Source organism: Sphaerodactylus townsendi, linkage group LG04 (assembly GCF_021028975.2).
Source record: "Sphaerodactylus townsendi isolate TG3544 linkage group LG04, MPM_Stown_v2.3, whole genome shotgun sequence".
Taxonomy (NCBI): Eukaryota; Metazoa; Chordata; class Lepidosauria; order Squamata; family Sphaerodactylidae; genus Sphaerodactylus; species Sphaerodactylus townsendi.
Window position 1 is genome coordinate 18151375 of NC_059428.1, and position 12021 is coordinate 18163395.

A 12021-nucleotide genomic window follows, 5' to 3' on the forward strand; every position below is an offset into this window, starting at 1 on the left:
AAGGATATTGACAAGCTAACATTGGGTCCACAGGAGGGTGACCAAAATGGTGAAAAGTCTAAATTCCATGCCCAATGTGAGGAGCCTCTTAAGGAATTGTGTATGTTTAGTCTGGAGAAGAGACGGTTGACATGATAGCCATGTTGAAATATTTGAAGGGATGTCAGGTTGAAGAGGGATCAAGTTTGTTTTCTGCTTCTCCAGAGACCAGGACAAGGAGTAATGGGTTCAAAGTACAGGAAAAGAGATTCCTCCTAAACATTGGGAAGAACTTCCTGACAGTAAAGAGTTGTTTGACTGTGGAATACGCTGCCTTGGAGGGTAGTGCAGTCTCCTCCTTTGGAGGTTTTTAAAGAGAGGCTGGATGGCCATCTGTCAGGAGTGCTTTGATTGTGTCTTCATGGCAGGGGGTTGGACTTGATAGTCCTTGTGATCTCGTCCAACTACGATTCTATGATTCTAGTTACCATAGCTTCCCTAAAACATGTTGAAATTGCCTTATACCAGTGATGGCAAACCTTTTCAAGACCAAGTGCCCAAATTGCAACCCAAAACCCACTTATTTATCACAAAGTGCCAACACAGCAATTTAACCTGAATACTGAGGTTTTAGTTTAGGAAAAAACAGTTGGCTCCGCAGCGTCCGTTACTCAGGAGTAAGCTTGGTGGCAGTCAATGGCCTTGCTTTGAAGCAACCGTGCAACTCTTCCAACGGGTGAATCACGACCCTAGGAGGGTTTATTTATTTATTTTATTTTATTTTATTGGACTTTTATACCGCCCATCCCCGAAGGGCTCTGGGCGGTGTACAATATATAAGGATACAATATAAAAACAAGTAGACAATTAAGAGCAGCGATAAAAATTTACATAGCTGTAGTTCTAATTATATAAAAGCTCAGTGGAGTTAAAATGAAGCGTCCAACATTCCAATAATAAAAATCCCCCCCCCCTCAGAAAGGGAGGCATGGTGAGTCCCAGTTGGTGACAGGCGGCCCAGATGTCGAAGGCCAAGAGAGGGAGTACAATTAGCGGTTGATCCTCCAAAGGCCCGCGGAACAGCTCGTTTTACAGGCCTTGGCGGAACTCCCCAAGGTCCCGCAAGGCCCGCATTGCCGAGGAGGAGCGCTGCCTGATTAGAGCCAGCAGGGCCAGAAGCGCCCTGGCCTGTGGCGCTTACAGCCGTGACACCGCGAGGCCAGGGACTACTAGTAGATTGGCCTCCGCACAATTAAGCGAGCTGGATCCTCAAAGGCCGAGCGGAACAGCTCCGTCTTACAGGCCTTCTTGAACTCCCCAAGGTCCCTTAGGAGCCCCGGACAGCTGGAGGAGAAGCGTTCCCATCAGGCTGGGGCCAGGGCCGTACAAAGGCCCTGTGTGGCCGATGTGGAAGAACCAACCGCATCACCCGCAGGGGCCAGGGACCACCAGTAGATGGGCCTCGTACATGTCGGAGAGGCCGATACAGGGGACATATGGGGTGATCGCGGTCTCGAGAGATCTCACGATGGTCCCCAGGCCGCGTGTGATGGCCTTAAAGGTCAACACTCAACACCTTGAAGAGATGATCCGGAACTCCACTGGAAGCCAGTGCAGCTTGACGTAGTATAGGCTGGATGTGTTCCCAGGTGGCGCTTACCTGTCAGCAAGCGTGCGCTGCATGCTGGACCAGTTTCAATCCTCCGGATCAAACGCGGGAAGGCCAGCGATAGAAGCGAAGTTACAATAGTCTAATCTGGAGATGACGCGTTGCATGGATCACTGAAGGCTAGAGATCCGTTCGAGAGGAAGGCGATTTGCCAGCCGCCGGGCTTGGCGGAGAATGGAAAAAAAAAGCTTAGCCGGGTTGTATGGGCCACCTGGGTCTCCATTGAAAGAGACAAATCCAAGTGGACCCCCCCAGGCTCCCTTGGGAGACGGAGGGCCGGCGCCAATATGGCCCCCCCCTCCCACACCGGCGGCTGGAAAAGTCCCGATCCCCCCCCCTCACGGCCAAGCCAGAGGATCTCCGTCTTCGATGGATTCAGTTTTAACCTGCTCTTGTCGCAACCAGAACCAGCGACCGCCTCCAAACAGTGCTGTAGAGCTGCATGCGGCGGCTGCTCCCTCCATCAACAGAATGAGCTTGGCGTGTCATCAGGCTGTACTGATGGCAAATCAGCCCAAAACTCCGCACTACAGCTGGAGCAAGGGGTCGCATATAGATATTGAAATAACAGCGGGGACAGTAGCGCCCCCCCCCTGGGGTATCGCCGCCCGCACGCTGGAAGCGGAGGGCACTTCCGGGAGGGCCTGGTCCCCGCGACCTCACTTACTGCTGGATTCCGGCCCCGGAGAAGCGCAGGTTATCCATTGAAGAGACAGTGCCCCGCACTCCGGAGGCTGACCAGGCGGTGGGCCAAAAGGTGCAGTGATCACGACCCACATCACAAATGCTTTCGCGGTGAGATCTAACAACACCAGCAGCGCCGATCCGCCTCGGTCAAGCTGAATACGGAGCGTGTCTGTGACGGCGACGAGAACAGTCTCCGTCCCATGCCCAGCACGGAAGCCGGACTGGAAGGGGTCAAAAGCCGATGCGTCATCCAGAAAGCCTTTACTCAGAAGTACTCAGAAGTACTCAGAAGTACTTACTCAGAAGTAAGCCCCATTCCTAGCAACTGAGCTTACTCCCAGGTAAAGGATCGCACTTTAGTTTTTTGCATGAAAATCAGTGTGGTTTAACAGCGCTTAACAGGGTTACCTACACTGCTTCCCCAAAATTAGGTCTTAGGTTTAATGCTAATAATCGATCCCAGCGGCCCAGGCCAGCCTAGATGTGTGTGTGTGGGGTGGGGGGTTACTCTGTTTGCTCGTGCCCACAGAGAGGGCTCTGAGTGCCACCTCTGGCACCCGTGCTATAGGTTTGTCATCACTGCCTTATACCAAGATAGACCTTTGGTCCATGAAGCCCAGTATTTGTTTTGATGGTAGCTGCTCTCCTGGAACCTAGGCAGATATCTCATTGGGTAAAATACACTGTTACAGTACATGGTTATAAGAAATGCAAATTTAATACAGAAATTAAAATAAAATAGCACAAGGTTTGGGAGCCAAGCGAACAGACTGTCATCAGTGCTGACAGCTCACAGCCACTTAAATTTGTTCTGTTTTCTTCCCTGGTTTAGTATCATCGCCCTGAAAATAATTTAAACATAGGCTGTTAATATTCATTAATTTAACTCTTCAGTGCCTTCAGCCTCCCGCTCTGGCATTAATGATACCTTCCTCCGTGAGCATATTAAACTGACCTTATTCTTATGGAAATGCGCTCTGCTATTAGTCCAAGAGGACAGATTGGAGGCTACTGTAAACCCGGCTGTGGTATCAATGAACTTGTGGAAGGTTTCTGACCGTCAACGGCTTGAATATTCGGGCCACCCACAAACACACACAAAGGTAGCAGAGTGTGAGAGCGGAAAGGGGTATTTATGTGAAAGTTCGCTTGCGGTTGGGAGGGGTCGTCTGGGTTTGGCATGAGCGATCTAATGGCAGCGGCTGGTTTTTCCTTAACTCGCTCATATTTTTCTTTCATTTTCATAGGATTAAAAGAATAGGGAGGATTAAATATCAGTGAAAGAGAAGGCTATTAAATTGAGAACTCTGAGCAAACAGTTCTGAATTAATGGCAGTACCCGTGCTTGTTTGATCGTTCAGAACACAAGCGGCTGTGGTTTGTTTTGCACAATGCAGGGGATTCTATACCTGTAGTGTCAGTCTAACTTCTGCGGGAGGTTTTGCTAAGTAAAAAAAAAAAGTTTTTTTTAGTGATCCCTTTCATACACTACTCTGCCGGTTTTGAATTGCTTGTTCCTATAAACGCAGTTCTTTGCTCTAGGTGGGTGGGATTCAAATAATTTAACATCCGGTTCTGGTGGTGGGATTCAAATAATTTAACAACTGGTTTGTCGAAGACTCTCACGGCCGGATTCAACTGGTTGGGGTGGGTTTTCCGGGTTGCGTGGCCGTGGTTTGGTGGATCTTGTTCCTAACGTTTTGCCTGCATCTGTGGCTGGCATCTTCTGAGGTGTATCACAGAGGGGAAGTCTGTTTGTAAGACAGTGTGTAACAGACTTCCCTCTGTGAGACACCTCGGAAGACGCCCGCCACAGATGCAGGCGAAACGTGAGGAACAAGATCCACCAGACCACAGCCACACAACCCAGAAAACACATAACAACTGGTTGTTTACAAGCACCATTTTAACAACCGGTTCTGCCAAAGTGGTGCAAACCTGCTGAATCCCACCACTGGTTTTCCCTTCCTTTTGGTTCAAATGTAGTGCATTCTTTTTTAAAAAAACATTATTTTATAAAGAAGATAATCATGCAAGCACTGGGTCATTACTGACCCTGGAGCGACATCACATCATGATGTTTTCTAGGCACACTTGGTTTATGGGATGGTTTGTCAATGCCTTCCTCAGCCTTCTACACTTTACCCCCAGTAAGCTGGGTACTAAGTAAGCCGCAGAAGGCCATTGCTTTCACATCCTGCATGTGAGCTCCCAAAGGCACCTGGTGGGCCACTGCGAGTAGCAGAGAGCTGGACTAGATGGACTCTGGTCTGATCCAGCTGGCTTGTTCTTATGTTCTTATGTTCTTACTAATTTTTTTAAAATCACCTCAAATACGTTAATTTGGTCACGTTCTCAGCCTACTTAAAAGCAGGCAAACCACAACTCTGCCGAAACAATTTGAGAGAATTGCAGCTTTTCTCGGCGGTTTGTGGTGGGAGTGCTGAGAACCGTCAAGCCTCAGGAAAAATAAAACAGAAGTCCAAAGCTATCTTAAAAATTAATAAAACTTATCCCTGCACAGGTTTTTGTGGTTCAAAGCTCACTTCATCAGATGCATGGCATGTACGCCCGTAAGCAAGAAGTATTTGTCTTTCATGAATCTGATGAAGTGAACTGTGATCCATGAAAGGATACGATGGAACTAGCAATGAAGCCCATTGTGGGAAAGAATATAACGGGCACTAAAAAACAATGGTGGCCCTCCCCTCCCCCCAGTCCATTTCCTAGTGCCTGGCAGGTCTCAGCTGGAAAACTTGTTGGTGATGACTCAGCGGTGGCGTAGGAGGTTAAGAGCTCGTGTATCTAATCTGGAGGAACCGGGTTTGATTCCCAGCTCTGCCACTTGAGTTGTGGAGGCTTATCTGGGGAATTCAGATTAGCTTGTACACTCCCACACACGCCAGCTGGGTGACCTTGGGCTAGTCACAGATCTTTGGAGCTCTCTCAGCCCCACCCACCTCACAGGGTGTTTGTTGTGAGGGGGGAAGGGAAAGGAGATTGTAAGCCCCTTTGAGTCTCCTACCGGAGAGAAAGGGGGGATATAAATCCAAACTCCTCCTCCTCCTCCTCCTCCTCCTCTTCTTCTTCTTCTTCTTCTTCTTCTTCAAGAGCTGTGCAGGCACACAAGTGGCTTACCCCTCCACTCACATGCCGTCGCCAATACACCTTGCCTTTTATATAATAGGATGAATTTTGTTAGTCTTTAAAGTGCTTCTAGACTTCTGTTTTATTTTGCTGCTGTCTTGTGGAAATTTGCAAGCCAAAGGGCGTCTTTCAACGGCGCGTTTGTGCTAGTCAAGCTCTACCACTTTGAAGACCCACACGATTGTCTCTTTGCTTTATCTTCCTTTTAAAAGTGTTTGTCTTGGAAGAAAGAACACATCTTTGAGAAGCATCGTAGTAACTTCTTTGACTGTCATAGCAGGATGCTGATATGCACCTTGAAGGGAGTGTTCTTTCGGAAGATAACCTGGCTCCTTTATTGCTTGGATGTACTGACTGCAAATGATTACTGTCTTTTCTTAGCAGATCTGTGTGGATTTCTTAGCTCCTGCATTTCATATGATACGGCTCAGGTTGTCTAATGCAGTTATTCCTAGAGATAACTTCGAATTGCACAGTTTCTTTGCTTCTTCTTTTTTTTTGCACAGTTTTACTTCTTTGGCCCATTTTAATTTCACTTCTTCTTCATAAGAACATAAGAAAGAGCCTTACTGGATCAGACCAGAGTCCATCTAGTCCAGCACTCTGCTACTCGCAGTGGCCCACCAGGTGCCTTTGGGAGCTCACGTGCAGGATGTGAAAGCAATGGCCTGCTGCTGCTGCTGCTGCTGCTGCTGCTCCCGAGCACCTGGTCTAAGGCATTTGCAACCTCAGATCAAGAAGGATCAAGATTGGTAGCCATAGATCGACTTCTCCTCCATAAATCTGTCCAAGCCCCTTTTAAAGCTATCCAGGTTAGCGGCCATCACCACCTCCTGTGGCAGCCTATTCCAAACACCAATCATGCGTTGTATGAAGAAATGTTTCGTGCAAGTTGGAACTTTGTGCAGGTTGGATCTGTGATTCTTAATTTCAGCAGTTTCCTACTGTTTCCCACCCCTCCCAATTTAAAACATCTTCAGATGATGTATTTTGGGCAGTGTCCTACGTTGGACTGGAGGAAGGGTACAAGTGGAGAGGGAGGATAGCAGGCCGGTATGTTGCATAAATGGTATGTAAACCTTCTCCTTGGTTTTGTTGTTTGCGTTCATTTGTTGATACAGCTTGTTGCCTAGCTGAGAGCAATGTAGGCACCAGGCAAGCCTGAATGGGAAGGGCAGTCCACAAGCAAGGTGCCACTGCTGAAGAGGCCTTGTTGTCACCTGCCTCATCTCTGAAGATGGGGACATAGAGAGGAAGGCTTGTGATGAAGATCTTGGTGCCTTGAAGGTGGTTCTTCAAGTATGCTGGCTTTAAGCTTTCCTTCCTTCCTTCCTTCCTTCCTTCCTTCCTTCCTTCCTTCCTTCCTTCCTTCCTTCCTTCCTTCCTTCCTTCCTTCCTTCCTTCCTTCCTTCCTCCCTCCCTCCCTCCCTCCCTCCCTCCCTCCCTCCCTCCCTCCCTCCCAGTAGAATCCCCAGGGTGGCAGATATAAAAACAGTGAAACATTTGAATTCAGGAAAAAACACATAAACACAGAGCACCAAAACCAGGGAGGCGAACCAGTAACGCTTATCAGGGTCATGCCAAATGAAACCCTTCATTCCTGTTGATGCAAGGCAGTGATAGAGGGAGACAGACTTATCTCCCAGGGGAGGGAGTTCCAAAGGTTTGTGGCTACAACTGAGAAGGCCCTTTATCAGGTTACCACTTGCCTAGCCTCAGGTGGTGGAGGCACTCAAAGCACCTCCTCCAGAGATGACCAGAGTGGATGGGTACATTCATATGGGAGAAGACAGTCCTTGAGGTATGCTGGTCTGATGCATTATAGGGCTTTAAAAGGTCAATATCAGCAATTTGAAATATGCCTGATTACTCACCTGCATCTATTCCTAGCTTCTCCAGGCACCTGTTTCAGGTTTTCCACAGACCTATCTAACGCAGCTGTTCCGGATAAATAGAGATAGGTGTCAATGACATATTGGTGGCATCTCATTCACTCTAAAACTCTGGATAACCATTCCTGATGGTATCATGTAGACCAGTGATGGCGAACCTTTTTGAGACCGAGTGCCCAAATTGCAACCCAAACCCCACTTATTTATCGCAAAGTGCCAACCCGTCAATTTAACCTGAATTCTGAGGTTTAAGTTTAGGAAAAACACTGGTTGGCTCCCTCTTCCTCCACCCCACCCGCTCAAGCAGGGGCCAGCCTGCTCTAGCCTCCAGCAAGTCCCGCATGCACCTCTCTGTGTCTCTCTAGCATCTCTGCCTCCTCAGCCCCCTCGGGCAGCAGCCACTTGGAGCACAGACACCAGGCCCGCCAGCTGAGTCCTCCCTGCTCACCACGGTGTGCACACGGCGTGCTCAGTGGCCCAGGCCAGCCTTGGTGTGTGTGTGTGTGTGGGGGGGTGATTTTCTGCCCCCCCACATGATGAACTGTTTGTGCATGCCCACAGAGAGGGCTCCGAGTGCCACCTCTGGCACCCGTGCCATAGGTTCGCCATCACTGATGTAGACCTTAACCAGCATGGTGGATAAGATGGAACCCTATCGGAGCCATGATGGAAAAGGCCCGAATTCTGAGACTAGGTGCACCAGGAGGTGTAAGTCAGAAAACCATAGTTGGCATTCAGGTACATTTGAGAGAATGCGCGTGGTTATCTCATTCTGGGGGCTCTTCCCACGGCCCCCACCAACGCCAAGCATTTAGCTCCCACGTGGAGGCGCCCTTTCTTCAAAACAACTCTGCGCACGTGGCAATGGGCCACCAGTCTTGTGGCGCCCCTCGGTTGCACGCATGGGAGGATGGCAGTAAATGTGACCCAGCGCTCTGTGTTTTATTTTGCCTTTGCCTGGAGCCACTCATTTAAATAATGAGTCGCCAGCGTTCTGTGGCGTGCCTAGCAACCGGCTGGGACAGTCGCTCTCATCACGAGCCTTTGGTGTGTTTTTTTTTCTGTCGAATCATCAGTTTTTTTCCCCCCTCCCTCCCTATTTCTGCACTGCTAGGAACAGAGCTATCTGGCTGCCACGGCTTCTGCTGGCTCTGTCTCTCTCTTTTTTTAATCTAGCAGTTCTAAAACCATAGTTTATTTTAAAATCAATCGTGCTCAGAGCGGCTTGCGAGGCAAGAGTGTTAATTGGGTCCAGAGGAATTCTCATTCCCCACGGGAGGGAGAGAGCTTCTTAGGAAACGGTAGAAGGGAGGGGGCAGGAGAAAAAGCTGGCTACATAAACATTAAGCACACTGCATGTCTGTTGTGAAGGTGTATAAACACACACAAACACACACACACACACACACACAAACACACAAAAGGATGCTTCTGTTTTCTGAAACGTCCCCACGCATTTGGCAACTTGGTTCTCCCTCTCTAAGCCTGTGAGTTTATTCAGATGCTAAAAGGAACTGGCGGGGGGGGGGGGCACAGTTGCCCCTAATCTGTACAGTGCAACTCTGCCGATTTCTCCTGCAAACTCCTGCCCTCCAGTGCAATCGCTGCGCCTGTTTGTGTCAGCATTGTTCGGGAGCTAATTCCATATGTATGTCACATAGGGAAGAACTCCCCGCCGTTCCTCCCCCCCCCCTCGCTCCCCTTCCCCCAATCAGTGCATTTGGCTCCCCCCCTCCTCCTCCTCAAGGCAGACTCCCTCCGCCTCCCTTCCCTCCCCTCGTGGGAAACATGCAAGCAGCGAAATTCAAACTTCGAACCGCTGCACATATTGTGCGCATACCTGGCGGAGAGGAGTTCTCTGCTTAGCAATGACGATGACCTCCCCGCAACCACCTTTTTCGGATTTGGCTCTCCTCTTTGCCGTCTTATTTTTAGCACAAAGCGCCTGAAAGGGAACTAAGCCCCAGACCCCCCTGTTCTTTTTCTGCGTTCCCTGTTACCCTGGCAGCGTGCATCTCTGGGCTCCTCGAAGAATGAGGCAGGCTAGCAGCCCTGGTTCCTGCTCGCGGCTTTGGGAAGCGCCGGAGAGGCGTCCGCAGAGAAATGTTTCCAGCAAGGATGCCCCGTTGAGTTCAGAAGTCTTACTGCATGTTACTTATTCTGGCTAAAAGGTGAGCGCTTTTCTAAATGCTCTTTTCCCCCTTCCCCTCTCTTCCAGTGTAGTCAGCGTTCATTGTTCTGTGGCTAATTAGAAAAAAAGAGAGGCAGACACCCTGCATGCGGGCGAGTGTGCGCTAAAGAGATGCTAAGTCTCAGAAATAATCCACCTAAGCCTTTGGTCACTCGGAGAGAAGCGGCTGTTGTTTTGGGATTTCCCTTGCCGCTCAGCGCAAGTGCTTTTCACTAGTGAAATCAGAAGTGCAAAGGTTGGTTCTGTCTCTCGATGGTGTGGAACGTTGCATGTTGTCATCTGTGGGACTGTGTGGAACGTTGCAGGAAGGAGAGAGGTCTGAGGAGATGGGCAGATATATTTATATCTGTTCATCAGCTGGGAAAGGGGGGAAAGAAACGCCAGGCAGGCTTGGTAAACCCCTTTTATGGTAATGCTATCCTCAGCAGTTGGAACATGGTAAGGATGCCTTCATTCCTTAGACCTAAACATATCTCTGTTTTAAAATTGCCCTTCGGATTCCAGTTTGTATTGTGGACAGTTATTAGTTTCCACAGACTTCACAAGGTTGGGCGCGGTATTTGCGGCTGTTCAGTTTTCCTCGTGTTGCCTTTGATACAGTTTTTTAAAAAACTTTTTTGGGGAAGTTACTTCTATACTGGATCAGGTGAATGCTGCAGATATAATTTATCTTGATTTCAGTCAGGCTTTTGATAAGATTCCACCTGATATTCTTATTGACAACTTGATAAAATGTGGTTTGCATCCGATTACTGTTGGGTGGATTTGTTAGTGGTTCCTCCTCCTGAGAGCCGGTGTGGTGTAGTGGTTAGGAGTGGCAGACCCTAATATGGAGAACAGGTTTTATTCCCCACTCCTCCACATGAGCGGCGGACCCTTATCTGGTGAACCAGATTTGTTTCCCCACTCTTTCACGTGAAGCCTTCTGGGTGACCTTGGGCTAGTCACAGTTCTTAGGAACTCTCTCAGCCCTACCTACCTCACAGGATGTCCGTTGTGGGGAGAAGAAGGGAAAGGAGTTTGTAAGCTACCTTGAGTCACAGGAAAGAGATTGGTATAAATCCACCTTTTTTCTACTCCTTCTCTTGGAGATGAGTGACAAGTGGAATGCGTCAGTAGCTGTGGTCTGGTTTCCTCCTAATGTTTTGCACACATCTTACTGTGACATGCCTGTGGAGAGGCCAGCCATAGATGCAGATGAGACATTAGGAACACAGACAAGTAGACCATAGCCACCCATCCCAGAAAATCCACAACACCCAATATAGCGATGCTTAGACTAGATGACCCTAGAAGTCCCTTCGAACTCTACATTTCTATGATTCTATTGTACAGTAGTGACCTGAAGCCTTTGACCTTTCTGTACTTTTACTTGTGAATTAGCAACACTTCCCAGGATACACTTATGCATCCAACTTAAAAAAATGCATATCTGGATTGGATAGAAAGTATGCATTGTCCAGAGCTTGCGTCTTTGTTTTCCCAAGTTCCGTGCGTGCATAAAAGGAGCAAGTAACAAAACTGTGTGCGTGCTTGTGCTTGTGCAATTTTGTAGTTGGGAAATATGCCCATGGACAAAATTATTCTTACAAGGCATTCCTAAGTGTTGGAGGAGATTGGCAAAAATGCATAAGATGTGAAGTCACATTGTGTGGGATGTTCTGTCTTATTACAAACGCTCACACTTTAGAGCACCTGCCTCCGTCAAAGAGTGTGCATTTAGTTCTGAGCTGGTGTTATGGCTATGCTTGTGTGGATTTTGGAGCCGAAATAGACTTTATGCAGACACGACTTCCCTCCCAACATCCAGTCACAGTCTTTAAAGGTATACTGGCGGTAGCACTCATACAGCAAGCCCAGTCCATAAAAACACTAATGTTGGGTTCTTAGACTATAGTTTTTGAACACTTTTTCAAGAGAGGTTCAAAAGGGGGTGTGCCTGCTTTTAATGTTACATATTTTGTTAAAATGTGGAATTTGATATCAGAGGATGTAGTGATCTCTACAGGCATGAAAAAGAGGGATTAGACAAATGTATGGCAGCAAGGTCTATCATTGACTGCAAGCCATGGTGAAGAGGAGGAGGAGGAGTTTGGATTTATACCCACCTTTCTCTCCTGTAAGGAGACTCAAGGTGGCTTACAAGCTCCTTTCCCTTCTTCTCCCCATAACAGACACCTTGTGAGGTAGGTGGGGCTGAGAGAGTTCCAAAGAATTGTGACTAGCCCAAGGTCACCCAGCAGGAATGTAGGAGTGCGGAAACACATCTGGTTCACCAGATAAGCCTCCGCCACTCAAGTGGAGGAGTGGGGAATCAAACCCAGCTCTCCAGATTAGAATCCACCTGCTCTTAACCACTACACCACTCTGGCTCTCAGGGGAACCTCAACAATCAGAGGTGGTAAACCTCCAGATACCAATGCCAGGAGGTCATCTCAAGGAGAAGGGCTTGACCT

The 12021-nt window shown here is 48.4% G+C and overlaps 1 protein-coding gene and 1 long non-coding RNA gene across 6 annotated transcripts in view; one reads left to right on the top strand and one right to left on the bottom strand.

The window, feature by feature from the left end:
• Nucleotides 1–2800: 2800 nt before the first annotated feature.
• Nucleotides 2801–9460, bottom strand: LOC125430454. Its single transcript, XR_007244168.1, has 3 exons — nucleotides 9215–9460; nucleotides 7357–7420; nucleotides 2801–3177 (listed from the first exon to the last, which is right to left on the bottom strand). It is a non-coding gene; the product is annotated as an uncharacterized LOC125430454 (long non-coding RNA).
• FAT3 (FAT atypical cadherin 3) overlaps nucleotides 9152–12021 on the top strand; it is a 484297-nt gene continuing 481427 nt past the window's right edge. For all 5 annotated transcript variants that reach the window (XM_048492351.1, XM_048492353.1, XM_048492352.1 and 2 more), the window contains exon 1: nucleotides 9152–9545. The gene's annotated coding sequence lies outside the window, so the exon portion shown is untranslated. The remainder of the gene's footprint in view (nucleotides 9546–12021) is intronic.